The following is a 14,587-nucleotide window of genomic DNA, read 5'->3' on the forward strand; positions in this document are numbered from 1 at the left end:
TTTCATGTTTCATAATTTGTTTCGTTTCCCTGGAATATTATTAAGGGCAGTGATGTAAGTGAAGCCTTGGGCCAGCTTCACACACAAGCAAAAGATCCATTCAAAATGCAAAGCAGACCAATGCATTTTAATGTGAAAGAGCACAAGTTCACCGCTACGGTTTCAGATTCCACACTGCAGCTAACCTTTAAGAAAACTATACTTGTTGCATATTGTGCACTATCAAAGGAGGAAACCTACAATTATGTGAAAATACCATCACAATCCTCCTTTTTCCAACTATGTATCTGTGTGAGGCTGGATTTTCTTCCTATACTTCAACCAAAACATCCCACAGCAACAGACTGAAGGCAGACCCAGATGTGAGAATCCAGCTCTCTTCAGTTAAACCACACACTAAAGAGCCGTGAAAACGTGAAGCAATGCTACTTTTCTCACTACAGTTTTTGTTTAGCAAGAGTTATGTCTCACAACGCTCTGTATGTCAATGTATAATGGGTTTATTATTTTTAAATGAATTAATAAATATTATTAAATGTTCTTTTTAAATCTTTATTAGTATAAATATCAATAGATATTTATAGCTAACATAAACAAAAACTCCTTGGGATTGTTAATAATTTTTTTCTTTTTTTGAGGAAGCTTAGCCCAGAGCTAACATTCATCTGTCGCCAATCCTCCTCTTTTTTGCTGAGGAAGATTGGCCCTGAGCTAACATCTGTGCCCATCTTCGTGTATTTTATATGTAGGATGCCTGCCACAGCATGGCTTGATAAGTGGTACATAGGTCTGTGCCCAGGTTCCAAACTGGTGAACCCCAGGCCGCTAAAGCAGAGCGTGCAAACTTACCCCTACGCCACCAGACCGGCCCCTTGGATTATTAATAATTTTAAAAGTAAAGGGGTCCTGACACGCTGTTGGAGTGAGTGGTGAAGAACCCAGGTTTAGAGTTCAACACAGGTTTGGGTTTCACCTCTGAGACGTACTTGCGTGACTGTGGGTAAGACGAAACTCTCTAAACATCAATTTCCTCTTACGGAAAGTGGAGATAATATTAGCTACTTCAATGAATTGCTGTAAGTTTTAAATAAAATTATATCAATGTATCAAGTCCCTGGCATGTAACAAGTACTCAATAAATGAAAGCTCTTATTGTTACATCCCTAAAGCACAGGGTGAGTCTGCAGCAGACACGTAATGAATAGTATAGTATTGTAAAATCTAAGAGAAAAAGAAGTTTCAAGCAAAGAGATTTATCGATAGCGTCGAATCTGGAGGCACGATGAATTGTGGGGTTCCTTGGGGAGCCTTGGAGAGATCAGGTTGAGAAACATGGTAGTGTCCAATGCCAGGTGGCAAGAGACCAGGATGAGTGGTAGTGCAGAAGTGCAGGCTGGGAAAATCACTCGCCTTTCAGAGCTGCCCAGGCAGCGTGAGTCCTGTGGGTCACCTAGCAATACCCTTGACTATTAACATTACATGTGGACCAATATTTTACCTCCACCCTCTCCCCGTTGAGAGGACTTATGACACCAGCAGCATCTATTAAAGTGTCTTCCCCAGAGTAGATACAATGTAAAAAGTAAAGCTGAATTGAACACATAATTTCTACAGTGTAAACATATAGGGTGACTCAGACAAGTGAATGGCATATAGCCGTCAGGTGTGAGGCTAGAAAATTTCATCAGATGCCCTTGAACCACCTTCAACTTGATCTGGTCTCCACGATGAGTTCTTCCTGTGTACCTATAATCTTTCACTAGCAAAGACGGAGACTATTTTTCCGTGCTCATCTATGTAACAGATTTATTCTCTGTTATTAAAACTCTACTCTTTGCCTTTCTGGCCCACTCATGGCCTTAGTAACAAACTGCATTTATAATTTTTGATTAGGTTTGAACCCAGATGGCCTACATATGACATACAATTACACTTTATTAATTTGGACAATACTAATTCAGAATTTGCCCTTATTCAGGTGTACAATTAAGCTTGCTTTTTTTCTCTTCAGGAGAAAAGATTTTATAAATAAGTCAAACTCTGACCTACATCACAATGATATTTTTTTATAAATTAGTTAAAAGAATAGGCAACTTTTCAAGTTGTCAGTCTCCTTTCACCTTTGAAATAAGCAATATGGTTGGTTTCAACAAGCGAGATCATTACAACCATCCAGGGAGATTTTTAAAATACAGATTCTTGCTTTCTGCCTCAAACCTACTGAATTAGAGTAAGAATTTTAAATCTCTAAGTGTAAAATGCACCCTACTAAAGCTTATGATTAACCAAGATCGGGGGCCACTGGACTAAATTATTTTTAAAGATCCTATATTTAGCCTAAGTCACGCTGTGCCAGCAAATTACTCCGAAGTCTCCGCGATCTACCTCTGGTTCATTGTACACGTCTATCGTGGTTCAGCTGAGGCTCCGCTCCGTGTCAATCATCTTCACTCCGGGGCTCAGGCTGACAGTGTAGCTTCATCTGGAACTTTGCCTGCCTTATGGCAGAGGGAAAAAAGATATGAAAAGCCATGAGCTCGCTCATCAAGCCTTTGTTAGGAAGTGATGCATGTCACTTCCACCGACATTTCATTGGCCAAAGCATGACACACAGCCACTTCTGAGGTCAGTAGAGTAGGGTTGTACAATCTTCCTTCAGGAAGAGGAAATGAATAATAGTGAAAAATAGTATAATCTCCCACTGGCCCATCCAACTCTAAAAATTGTATAATAAGATCAATGATTCCCATATAGACATTAAAAGTGATTCTGATTATAAAAATTATCTGCTTTTTAAAATGGTTCTTATAATAGTTTGTTAGTCTAAAACCTTACTTTGAGCTCCTCGAAAAGCAGACAGAAGATAAGGACTCAGAGGCAGATAGATTATTTGGAAGGTAAACCCAGGAAGACATGTTAGGAAGTTAGGAAAGTGAGACGAAGAAGGGAGAAGAGTCAATAAAAAGTGAGAGGGGCTCAATCTTCGTGGAGACAAACATCAGGACCCTCCCAACCAGAGAATAGGGAGGCTGGGGCATTGTCCACATTCCCATCTCTACTGAATGAAGATCACCTCCCAGGCCATTAGCTCCCTCACATTTTCTGGTTTAGCCTGCGCAGCTGAGCCAGCTCTAGTAACACTGGAGAAAACCCTCAGGAAGAGAAAGAAGAAGATGCAGGTGCTTAAGGGAACTTGTTGGGGGTGGGGACGGGCGTATCCACAGGTGCAAGAAATCTCAGGCAGCCCTTGGTGGACCACCAACAGCATCTGCTATACCTAGTTCAGAGTTGACCTCTATTTGTTATGAGATATCTTATTACCAGACATTTCATTTCTTTTTTTTCTTTTTTTTGGAAGATTGGCCCTGAGCTAACATCTCTTGCCAATCTTCCTTTTTTTTTTCCTCCCCAAAGCACCAATACATAGTAGTATATCCTAGTTGTAAGTCCTTCCAGTTCTTCTATGTGGGACGCAGCCACAGCATGGCTTGATGAGCGGTGTATAGGTCCACACCCAGGATGTGAACTGGTGAACACCAGGCTGCAGAAGCAGAACGCGCAAACTTAACCACTACACCACTAGGCAAACCTCCAGACATTTCATTTCCGTAAGTCAATCTGACCTATCCCACAGTGAGTCCAAATTGGTCATTTTTTTCCCTATTCACTGCCAGCAGTTAATAATACCTTAGTTTTCACTTTAAGTATCAACTTGTATTAAACGTGAATGGCTACCTGAAACGTGTTGAAAAAGGGCCAAGGTCAGGTTTGGTGCGCAGTAACCAATTAAGGACATCTTCCATCGACAAAGAACAGGGTATACAGTACTTTTTCCACATATCTGTTATCGTTTAACTTAGTACAATAGTGGGCACAAAAAACAGTGCTAAATAAACATTATTGATTGACCTGGAGCTTCGTAAGATTTATCTAGGCTGCTCAGAATGGGAAGAAGTTTAAGTGACAATTATCTATGATTTGCATCTACAAATTTAAGCAACATATGGCAAATAGAGAGCAAGTAAACATATAACTCATGGGTTTGGGGAAATCCTAATGTCAAGAAGAGATGCTCCCACGTCTTCAAGCAGAGAATTAGTACAACATCTTCTCTCCATAGAAACAGAGAAATCTAAGAAATTAAAAAATGAGTTTGAGTTTGCCTTGTTCTTTCTTGCTTCCAAACTCCTTCTTAGGACTTTGCGGTTCTTGTTTCTGTGAATCGTAAGCAAACCTTTAGTGGAGTGAACACCCACCTCCAGTCTTGCCTCTTCGTCCATCAACTATTACACAGGCCTTAGAGAAGGGGACGTGCAAGCTGGGATATCCTCACTGTTTTTATTCACTAAAAGGTGACTTTTGCAGCTTCCCCAGCTAAAGCTTTTTATCTCCAATGTGGACTTCAGCTTCATTAGCCAAATTTTGATGGGAGCTGGCGCAGATTCTGAGTCCAGCTTTAGCTGATTTGAGACTGTTAACTCCGCGTCCCCTGGGTCTGACCTTCCTGGGCTGGCGTTCTATTTATGGTCCCCAGCTGACACCAGACTTTCCTCTTTCTGTCCACGGTTTTGCTGCCTTTTTCTCTCCTGACATTCCCTGACCCTTAGTTAGCTTATCACAAAAATTAGACCAAATTGTCAACCCCTCAGGGAAAAACAAATGGGAGAGTTCTGCCCTTTTTCACGGAGAAAGGCATCTTTTACTCCCTGGTCAAAATTCAGCAGCAGAGTGCAACTGAGAGCATTTTCTTTTTTCCATAGGAAATAAAAACCTTACAAATTTGTAGCCCCTGAGTGCTTTCATAAGATGTTATAAGGTTTATGATCCAGCTATCATTTAGCCAAAAGCAACTTTTTCAGAGGCTTCGGGTATTTGATAGAGTGGGATTACAAATTTACTTCGGCTCTCACCAATGACATTTAGATTATGCAACCTTCCTTGGATTCGCTCTGAGAGGGTCTCACACGAATCTGGAAGTGCTGCCAAGATGATGTTGTCAAGGGCCTGTGCTCTGGCATCAGAACTGCCACAGCTGTGTGACCTTGGCCAAGCCACTCAACCTCTCAGTGTCTCAGCGTCTTCATTTGTTCAACGGGAGTGATCATATCAACATTTGACAATGGTTGTGAAAATTACATATGAAAATGAGAATGTAGAGGATTAGTATTTGGCTATATTTGTCTTCACCAGAAAAGCAGCCAAATACTCTTCTTTATAAATTGTAAAGATCCAACAAAGGGCTAAGAAAAGATTTTAGGAATTGAATGATGAGGAGTCCTTCTTAATTTAGTAATTGTGGTACTTTTAACCCATAGTCTCAAAATTCTCTGACGCTCTTCCCATGAAGAGGTGGGGTCTATGTGCCACACTACCAGCTTGATTGGGACGGACTTGTAACTGCGTTGAACTCTATGTTAGGGCGGAAGTGACACTCTGTGACTTCTGAGGCTGGGTCATAAAAGGCCATGCGGCCTCTGCCTGCTTCTCCTGAAGTGGCCTCCCGGGAAACAGTCCCCCTCAGAACCCAGCCCCAGGCTGTAGGAGCCCAGCCACATGGAGAGACCAGTACCCCGGTCGTTAGTCTCAGCTGAGCCCAGGCTTCCAGGCTTCCCCACTCAAACGCGTGAGTGAAGAAGTCCCCTCACGATTCCAGGCGCAGCCGTTTCTGAGTCTTTCCAGCTGAGGCCCCAGACATCACGGAGCCACTCGTCTGTGCCTTATCCAAATTCCTGCTCATAGAATCGATGCGCATAATATGATGGCCGTTGTCTCTGCTACTAAGTTTGGGGTGATTTATGACACAGCAACACATAACTGGAGCAGCAATACCAACCAAAGCATGAGAATAGTCCAAAAGGAGACAGAGCACTGGGCCTGTTCACATTGATTCTTTGAACTAAAGAACAGATAACCCTAAAACCTCAAGAGGCAATTATTCCCGTCTTAGGAAATAGTCATGGCTCCATTTTGGAAGGATGTTTTCCTGAAGCTTAGACTTCATCGGGACCTGCTTACCAAAGCCTAATCATTCTTAACTGTCGTAATTCTCTTTTTAAGTAAATAAATTTCAATTGTGTATGTTACAGGATTAAGATTTACTTAATTAAACAAAGATTTAAAAGTGTCTGCACAACTTAGCACCATGTGAGGCAGTGAGCCTCAAATTTTAGAGTCATAAGAATCACCTTGGGTGCTGTCATGAGTCTGATTCCAAGACCCTTCCACAGAGATCAGGATTTAGTAGATGTGCATTTTTGACAGGAGATGCTGACACTGGCAGGATAGAAAAGAAGACTTTAAAAACTACTCCTGGGGGGCCAGCCCTGTGGCCAAGTGGTTAAGTTTGCACACTCCAATTCAGCAGCCCAGGGTTCCCTGGTTCAGATCCTGGGCGCAGACCTAGCACCACTCATCAAGCCATGCTGTGGTGTCATCCCATGTAGAAGAACTAGAATGACCTGCAACTAGGCTATACAACTATGTACTGGGATTTGGGGGAGAAAAAAAAAAGAGGAAGATTGGCAAGAGATGTTAGCTCAGGGCCAATCTTTCTCACCAAAAAAATAAATAAAAGAGGAAGATTGGCAAGAGATATTAGCTCAGGGCCAATCTTCCTCACCAAAAAAATAAATGAAAGAGGAAGATTGGCAAGAGATGTTAGCTCAGGGCCAATCTTCCTCACCAAAAAAAGAGAAAGAAAGAAAGAAATTTTTTTTAAAAAACACTGCTTGTTTAAAAAAAAACTACTCCTGGACGGGTGAACAAAAATACACAGAAGAAGTATGTACCTAGCTTCTGCCTCAAATAACTTAATTCGAATTAGCAGAAAAGATGTTTGTGTGAAACAATATAAAGATAGAATTTAGGCTTCAAAGTGTGTTTTGGGTTCTAATCCATGGAGCCAACATTTTTCTTCTTTAATTTGAATTGTCAGCTGGGTGAATACCTAGGTCCAAGGGTCTGAGGTTTCCCACCCTGCAGGAGAGCTTAAACAATCCACTCAGTGGTGGATCTGATTACCACAGTTTATTTACAACTTATATGAGCAATATATTCTATGGATGAAGTGAGGAATTTAATGTCTTAAAGTCTAACGTTACTTTCCAAGAAGATGAAAGGAGAGTTCTGTATTTCTCATTGAATGACCAGCCCAGGAAGAGCTTTGAACTGGATATCCCAGGAAACTTTTCAGTAAAATGACAAGGAATAAAGCATGAGTTGAAGTTTTAATAACACCTTTTCCCCCACCTGTCTGGTCTCTTCTTTCCTCTTGGGATCACGAGATAAAATATTTTCCAAACTCCTTAAAAATCCAAACACATATATTTTACGTTAAACGTGGCAGATTGAACATATGTGTCTCTATCTTCTTTCTCTGCAGGAATGCCACTAATGTGACAGAGAAGAAATAGAAATATATAATCCCACAGGGACAAAGAGAACAGGAGATGTGATGACACCAAATAAAAGACTTTGACAAAATTTTAGAAGCTGAAAAATTGATGGACAATCCTTTTTCTTTTTTCAGATTTTTTTTTTTTTAAGGAAGATTAGCCCTGAGCTAACATCTGCTGCCAATCCTCCTCTTTTTCTGCTGAAGAAGACTGGCCCTGAGCTAACATCCATGCCCATCTTCCCCTACTTTATATGCGGGACACCTACCACAGCATAGCCTGCCAAGCATGCCAGGTCCACACCCAGGATCTGAACCTGCAAACCCTGGGCTGCCAAAGCAGAACGTGCACACTTAACTGCTGCACCACCAGGGCGGTCCCCCTTTTTTTCTTTTTAAAGATTGGCCCCTGAGCTAACATCTGTTGCCAATCTTCTTTTTTTTCCCTTTCTTCTTCTTCCCCAGTACATAGTTGTGCATTCTAGTTGTGGGTCCTTCTGGTTGTGCTGTGTGGGACACGACCTCAGCATGGTCTGATGAGCGGTGCCATGTCCACACTCAGGATCCAAACCAGCAAATCCCCTGGGCCGCTGAAGCGGAGCGTGCGAACTTAACCACTCGGCCACAGGCTGACCTCAGTGAACAATGATTAGCAGACTTAGTAGAACAGAAAAAGCTGAGATCTGAGCCTTTAATGTGAGATGACAACAAGAGACAAGTGATTCCTGCCTCAGAGCCTCAGACTCAGACACTTGGAGGCACCTGGTACCCTCGAAGTTGGGGAACAGGAAGATTGGTTAAACATTTGTATAGGGACGACTAAAACCATGAATCCCGCCACATACAAGCTAAGAAGCCAGGCTAGTACCAGTCTTTCCTGAAGCCCACAGGAGATGGGGCGGTTTCTCTGTAAAGAAGATTGCAGCCCTGAGGATGAGCGTGAGATACAGAGTGAAAACAGGAGATTAAGTGAGAGTGTCCATGGAGAATGGTGAAAGCCCCTCTACCCTGACAGTTTCCTTTCCCTATTCCTACCCCTCACCTAGAAGGCCAGCAGCCAGGCCTACTCTCCAAAGCTATTGACTGGAGGATGCCTTTCCGAGGAGAACTACTTAATCCAAGGAAACAGACCTGCAGATAATGACATTATAGGATATCCTAATGAAAAAGCCACTTTGTCACCTCATCACACTACAGTGAAGCCCACACAAGGCACTCACCCAAGCACAAAGATTTTCCAATCAGATATTTTTTAAATTTTTTTTTTGGTGAGGAAAATTGGCCCTGAGCTAACATCTGTTGCCAATCTTCCTCTTTTGCGTGAGGAAGATGGTCCCTGAGCTAACATCTGTGCCAGTCTTCCTCCATTTTGTGTGTGAGATGTCACCACAGCATGGCTTGACAAGCGGTGGACAGATCTGTGCCTGGGATCTGAACCCACAAACCCCAGGCTGGCAAAGCAGAGCATGCAAACCTAACCACTAGGCCACCGGGCTGGCCCCCTAGTCAGCTTTGTAATGCCTCCCTCATTTCTATGGAGAGACACTCAAACATTAGTAGTCGTTGAAACAGAAGCCTCTAATATTAAAAAAAGAGACCTAAACAAACAAGCAGGTAGAAGAAATTTAGAGGAAACAGAGAAAATGTAACAAGCAGAAGAAAACCTGAAAACACTTATAATTAATACCTACAGAGAGATAAGTAGAGATATTGCAGCATGAGTCAAGAACCACATGCTGGAAAAAGGACATTCAGAGAACAACTGTGATATAACTAAAGATTTAATAGACATGTCAAAGACAAACTTGAGGACATCGCAAATCTGCACCTATTCCCCCCAAAAGAAAAGTCTGAACGACAGAAAAGAAAAAAAAGAGAAAATTAGAGTATTGATTCAGACCCCCACATCTGCCTAATTGGTGATCTAGAAAGAAGGAACTGAGAAAGTGAAGTGGAATATATTCTCACAGAAATAGTAAAAGAAAATTCCCCATAGAGGACGTATTTCCATAATGATAAGTAGGACCCACAAAGTGCCAACAAAATATATGAAAATAGACCCATACTATGTTAGCTAAAGTAAAATACACCATGGTAAACAAACAAACAAACAAACAAACAAAAAGACCCAGAAACATATAATGGCTCAAACACAATAGAAGTTTGTATCTCACTTACCTCGGAGCTCTTCCACGTCATGAGTGCAGTGCCCATGATGACTCCCTTTGGTGGCCCTGCCATCCCCTAGTCCACCACTGTCATCTGCATCCAGTCTATGGAAAGGGAAAGAAAAATCATAGAGGAAGCAAATCTGTTTCATAAAAGACTTGCCCCCCACCCCACAGCACACATCACTTCTGCTAACATTCCATTCATAAGAACTAGTTATGTGGCCACATGCACTTTCAAAAAAGAACTGGAAAGTGAGGTTTCTCATCTCTCAGCCTCCTTCCAGGTTCAACGCTGTACTGTGGAAGAGAAGAGAGGATTTCAGTGGACGGCTAGCCATAAATGCCACACACAAAGGCATATCACTGTATTTCAAATCACCAAGATCAAGAACAGATTCTAAAAGCTTCTAGAGAGAGAGAAACAATTGACTCACAAAGGACCAGTAGTCAGAATGCCATTAAATTTCTCAAGAGGAATACAGAAAGATAACGGAGAAAAGTCTACATAGTTCTTAGGGAAAATGACAGTCAACCTAGGATTCCATATGTAGCCAAACCATCAGTGTGTAAAGGTAGATACACTTTGCAGACTTGTAGAATCTCCAAAGGTTTACCTCCCAAATCCTTTCCCAGGAAGTTACTGGAAATGTGCTCTGCAAAAGCAAGGGAGGAATCCAAGAAAGAGGAAGACAAAAAGCAGGAGGATGAAAAAACAAGAGTGAGAGGACCTGAATTCCGATAACAGTGGTGAAAGGATTCTCCAGTCTGATGGCTGAGCAGCAAACCTATAGAGCGAGTTCTGACTGGGGCAAGAAGATGAAGGTTTCCAGAAAGAATGAGCCTAAACACACACATGTACACACGGGCAAATTGAACTAATACATTCCTCGGTGTGTTTGACTCTAACGCAAGAAGTTTTAATGTTCTGTCAAAGAGTGTGGGGTTTAATTAGTGATAGGTACATAAAAATTAGCTAATTAAAAAGAAAAGAAATAAATTCTAGTATACTATATGACTCAGCTGTGAATTTTATTAAGGCAATTATAATAATATAGTCATGAAATATTTATTTAACCAAAATTGCTGCAGAACATATAGAGGGATGAGAGTGAAAAATGCATTGGGTGGTGGGAAATGGAAATGTAAGAACACTAAATCCTCATCTTTCATGAAAAAAAAGCCAATTGATAATGTCTTAAATTGAAAAATCAAGATACAGCAGTTGAAACAAGTTATTTAGAAATATGGAGAGTTTTACCCTTGGTTCTAAGAAAGCAGAGCCTGAGACAAAGGCTGATATGCGCTCTTTATTAAGGACAATAATAGAGAAAGAGAGATGAGGGAAAGGGGGTGGGAGGTGAGTAAAAGGGGAGCATTAAACAAGGGGTTGTCCAGTTGTTACCAAGTCAGCCACTCTTGATGTCAAGTATGACCGATGGCTCATGCTCACTGGACCATCCTGTGAGAGGCCATATAAATGGCCATGACTTGAGATGGTCCATTATGTCGGGGGTAAAGGGGAGAAGATTAACCACCAGCTTCCATATCGTATTGGTCAAAGGTTCGCTTCCTATTTTTGAGTTAAGTAAACACAGTCACCAAGGGTACCAGCTGATACCTCAGCATCAATAGGGAAGCCCCGGATGTGAGGCAAGGGAGGTGGGCTGGAAGTGAGAGCCTATTGGATCATGACTGGTCAAAGTTAGAAGTTAGTGAGAGCCCACGCAGAGCTGGTCACTGCAGAGGTGACAGAACAAGCAGTCAGACTCTTTAGAGACAAGCGAGGTTGTCTGTCTCCAAAGTTGCACATCAGAAGTGTTTGATAAAGAGGGTAAAAAAACAACTAAAAGAATTAAATGGAATCGCCCATGGAAAAAGGGAATTGGGGGTAGTACAGATTGGGATAGGACTCTTGAAATAGAATTTTAGTTTTTAATTTATGTGTATGTATTATTTGATTAAAAACACAAATGTAAAAATGATTAAAAGTATTTTACATAATAGAATTATTTTAGACACATCATTGCAACCAAGAATGTCTTTCAATTTTAGTGAAAAATGCTAAATCAATGTGATTCTTTTTAAGTTAGGACATTTCTATTTCCCTGTTACTAACATACTGAATGAAATCAGTTACCAAAATTCATAGAATTGGCCTGCAATTCTCAAACTTTGTGGTCGAAGGACCTCTTTATACTATCGAAAACTCTATAGGTTTAGTGACTGATATTCACTATATTAAAAAAAATTGAGACTTTTAAAAATATTTGTTTATTGACTCAATAACAGCAATAAACCCATTGTACATTGTCATAAATAACATATTTTAATTTTTTTTAAAATGTATTTTCCAAAGCAAAATGCTTTATTGCCAAGAGTGGCCTTGTTGAACACTTTTGCAATTCTCTTTAACTTCTGGCTTAATAGAAGACAGTTTGTTTCTTGTATCTGCTTCTCTATTCAGTTTTTGTGATATGTCCTTTGTCTAAAATGTATGAAAAAAATGTGGCCTCACACAGATGCATTGTTAGAAAAGGAAGGATTATTTTAACAGCCTTTTCACATAATTGTGTTTATTCTTCTTTGATATACTACACCACAATGTGAAATTGGAAACCATACCCATGAGCTTTTTGTATTCTGTTACATTAAAAGTCATTGGTCCATCCTGCACTTTGAATGGACCTTTTTGTTAACCTTTCATGATATTGCAACATAATGCATTAGTCACTTGAAAAGTACTCGTTCACTGAACTATTTAGAGCTTTCACATTTCATTTCATTATTCAATGTCCAAAAAATCACATTCATTAATATCACCAGCAGTCTCATTATAAAAGTCTTTAGGTGTTGGGAAACAATCTAGCCTATGGTGATGAATACATGTTTTCCAAATTTCTAGTTTTTTTGTGAAAACTCAAATGTTTTCATTAGTAATAATGTCAGGTTCTTTTTTAAAATGATAGGTTCATTTTATTTACTTTTAATAAAATGTCTTCCAAATAAATCAGAGTAGCCCTAGTTTGCATTTCAGTTATTTCTTCAAGTGAAAATGATGTTCCATGAAAAAAGCAGCTAGTTTAGCTTGTAACTCAAACACACAAGTGCTTTTCTTTGAGACAACCCTTATTCTTCAGTATGCAACCAAGGTGCTTTATTTTTTCCAGCTTCATCGAAATATGATTGACATATAATGTAACATCGTAAAAGTTTAAGGTGTACAATGTAATAATTTGATATATGTATGTACTGTGAAATTATTGCCAAAATAAAGTTAGCATCCATCCATCGCCTCACATAGTTACCAATTTGTGTCTGTGTGTGTGAAGACTTTTAAGATCTACTCTCTCAGCAACATTGAAACATCCAATACAGTATTGTTAACTACAGTCACCGTGCTGTATGTTACATCCCCAGAACTTATTCACTGATAAGTGGAAGTTTGTACCCTTTGACCAACTTCATCCATTTCCACCATCCCCCATCCCCGCCCATTTCTAGAGTTTAGCAACCCAAGTACTTTATGCCTACTTCTCATTTTGTCATACAGAACGTTAAAAAGACATGATGTCAAGGGTTGAAAATTAATAAAATTAATAATCTTACTGCTTCATAAAAAATATTTGTAAGTGTAACAAGCATTTTTTTTCTAACTGCAAGCATATGGCAATGAAAAATACAATGACTACCAGTACAGTTTGGCACCACTGCCTCCATTCATGCTAAGGTGCCAGCAATTTTACCTATCATTTTTTGCACCATGCTTGCAAATGTCAACCTAGTAAAAAAAGGCAAATAATATTTTAGTATTATCATGAAAATAGCTTTGCCCTCTAAGACATCCAAAAAGGATCTCAGAGACCCACAGAGTTTGTAGATTGCCTTTTGAACTGCTGATATAGGCACTAGGTATCATAAATGATTACAAGCTAGAGTCCACACTTTTTTGCCTGGTTGAAATAAGAATTCAGTTAAGTGTTCAAAGCTGTGCAGATTATACACAGGCAGTAGGATGCAGTGGTAATGACACTTGATCACAGCTCAGAGGACCTGAGTCCCAGGGTTATCATCTACTAGTCATAAAACCATAGACTAGTCACCTGGGCTCCTTTGAGCGTCATTCTCCCCATCTGTACATAATGAGATGCTACCATCTACCTCTTAGGGTTGTTGGCTAGACTAGAGCTACTCAAAGTGAAGTCCCTGAACCCTCGGCATCGGCACCATCTGGGAACTTGTTAGAAATGCAAATTCTAGGGTCCCAACCCACATGTGTTGACTCAGAACCCCTGGGAGTGGAGCCCAGGAATCTCTCTTTTATTGGGCTCTCCAGGTGATTCTTACCCATCTGAAAGTTTGAGGAGCACTAATATAGACCATACATGATAAAGGATTAGAAACTGTAAACACTATCAATTTACATTATAATGATAATAAGTAGAAAAGAAAGGCCTTCCAGGCAAAGAACTGTATGAAAACAGTTACTGGTGCATTTGGTTTTGGGGTTCCCCACCCCTACTAAATTATTAAACAGACCTTATCCATATTTGTATCATCCACTGTAAGGTAGCGCTGGTCTTATTGTTAGTATCAAAGATATATGTGTTCCATGGAAATGAATTTAAAAACACAAAGCCTAGAAATAGCCTGGAATAAGGGGAGATGCTGCATGTATGTGTGAGGAAGCAGAGGGAAAGAATGCTGGATGTGGTTAAAGCATGGGATGATATGTTGATACTTTACACAATAGGCAATAAGGAACCACTATGGATTTTTGAATAGTCAAGTGAGAGGATGAAAGGCATGTTTCAGGAAGCTGGTTTGGTAGCCAGGGTACAAAATGAATTGGAAAAGGAAAAGAGTTGGTGGCAACTCTGATTTCATCAGAATCACACATTTTTTCCTCCATTGAATTTGGACAAGATCCACACGTCATAGGCATTTGTCTGGTAGAAGGAATATCAAGATAAAGAAAACTATAAAAATGAGCATATTGTATATGCATTATTTACCCCAACAAAGC

At 40.2% G+C, this 14,587-nt stretch overlaps 1 long non-coding RNA gene across 1 annotated transcript in view; it reads right to left on the reverse strand.

Annotated features, from left to right (window-relative positions):
• Positions 1 to 9,675, reverse strand: part of LOC139042589 (uncharacterized) — a 37,641-nt gene extending 27,966 nt beyond the window's left edge. The window contains exons 1-2 of the long non-coding RNA XR_011499493.1: positions 9,572 to 9,675; positions 2,386 to 2,498 (exon numbers count right to left, since the gene is read on the reverse strand). This is a non-coding gene — a long non-coding RNA (uncharacterized lncRNA). The remainder of the gene's footprint in view (positions 1 to 2,385; positions 2,499 to 9,571) is intronic.
• Positions 9,676 to 14,587: the final 4,912 nt, after the last annotated feature.

This window comes from Equus asinus, chromosome 30, assembly GCF_041296235.1.
Source record: "Equus asinus isolate D_3611 breed Donkey chromosome 30, EquAss-T2T_v2, whole genome shotgun sequence".
NCBI lineage: Eukaryota > Metazoa > Chordata > Mammalia > Perissodactyla > Equidae > Equus > Equus asinus.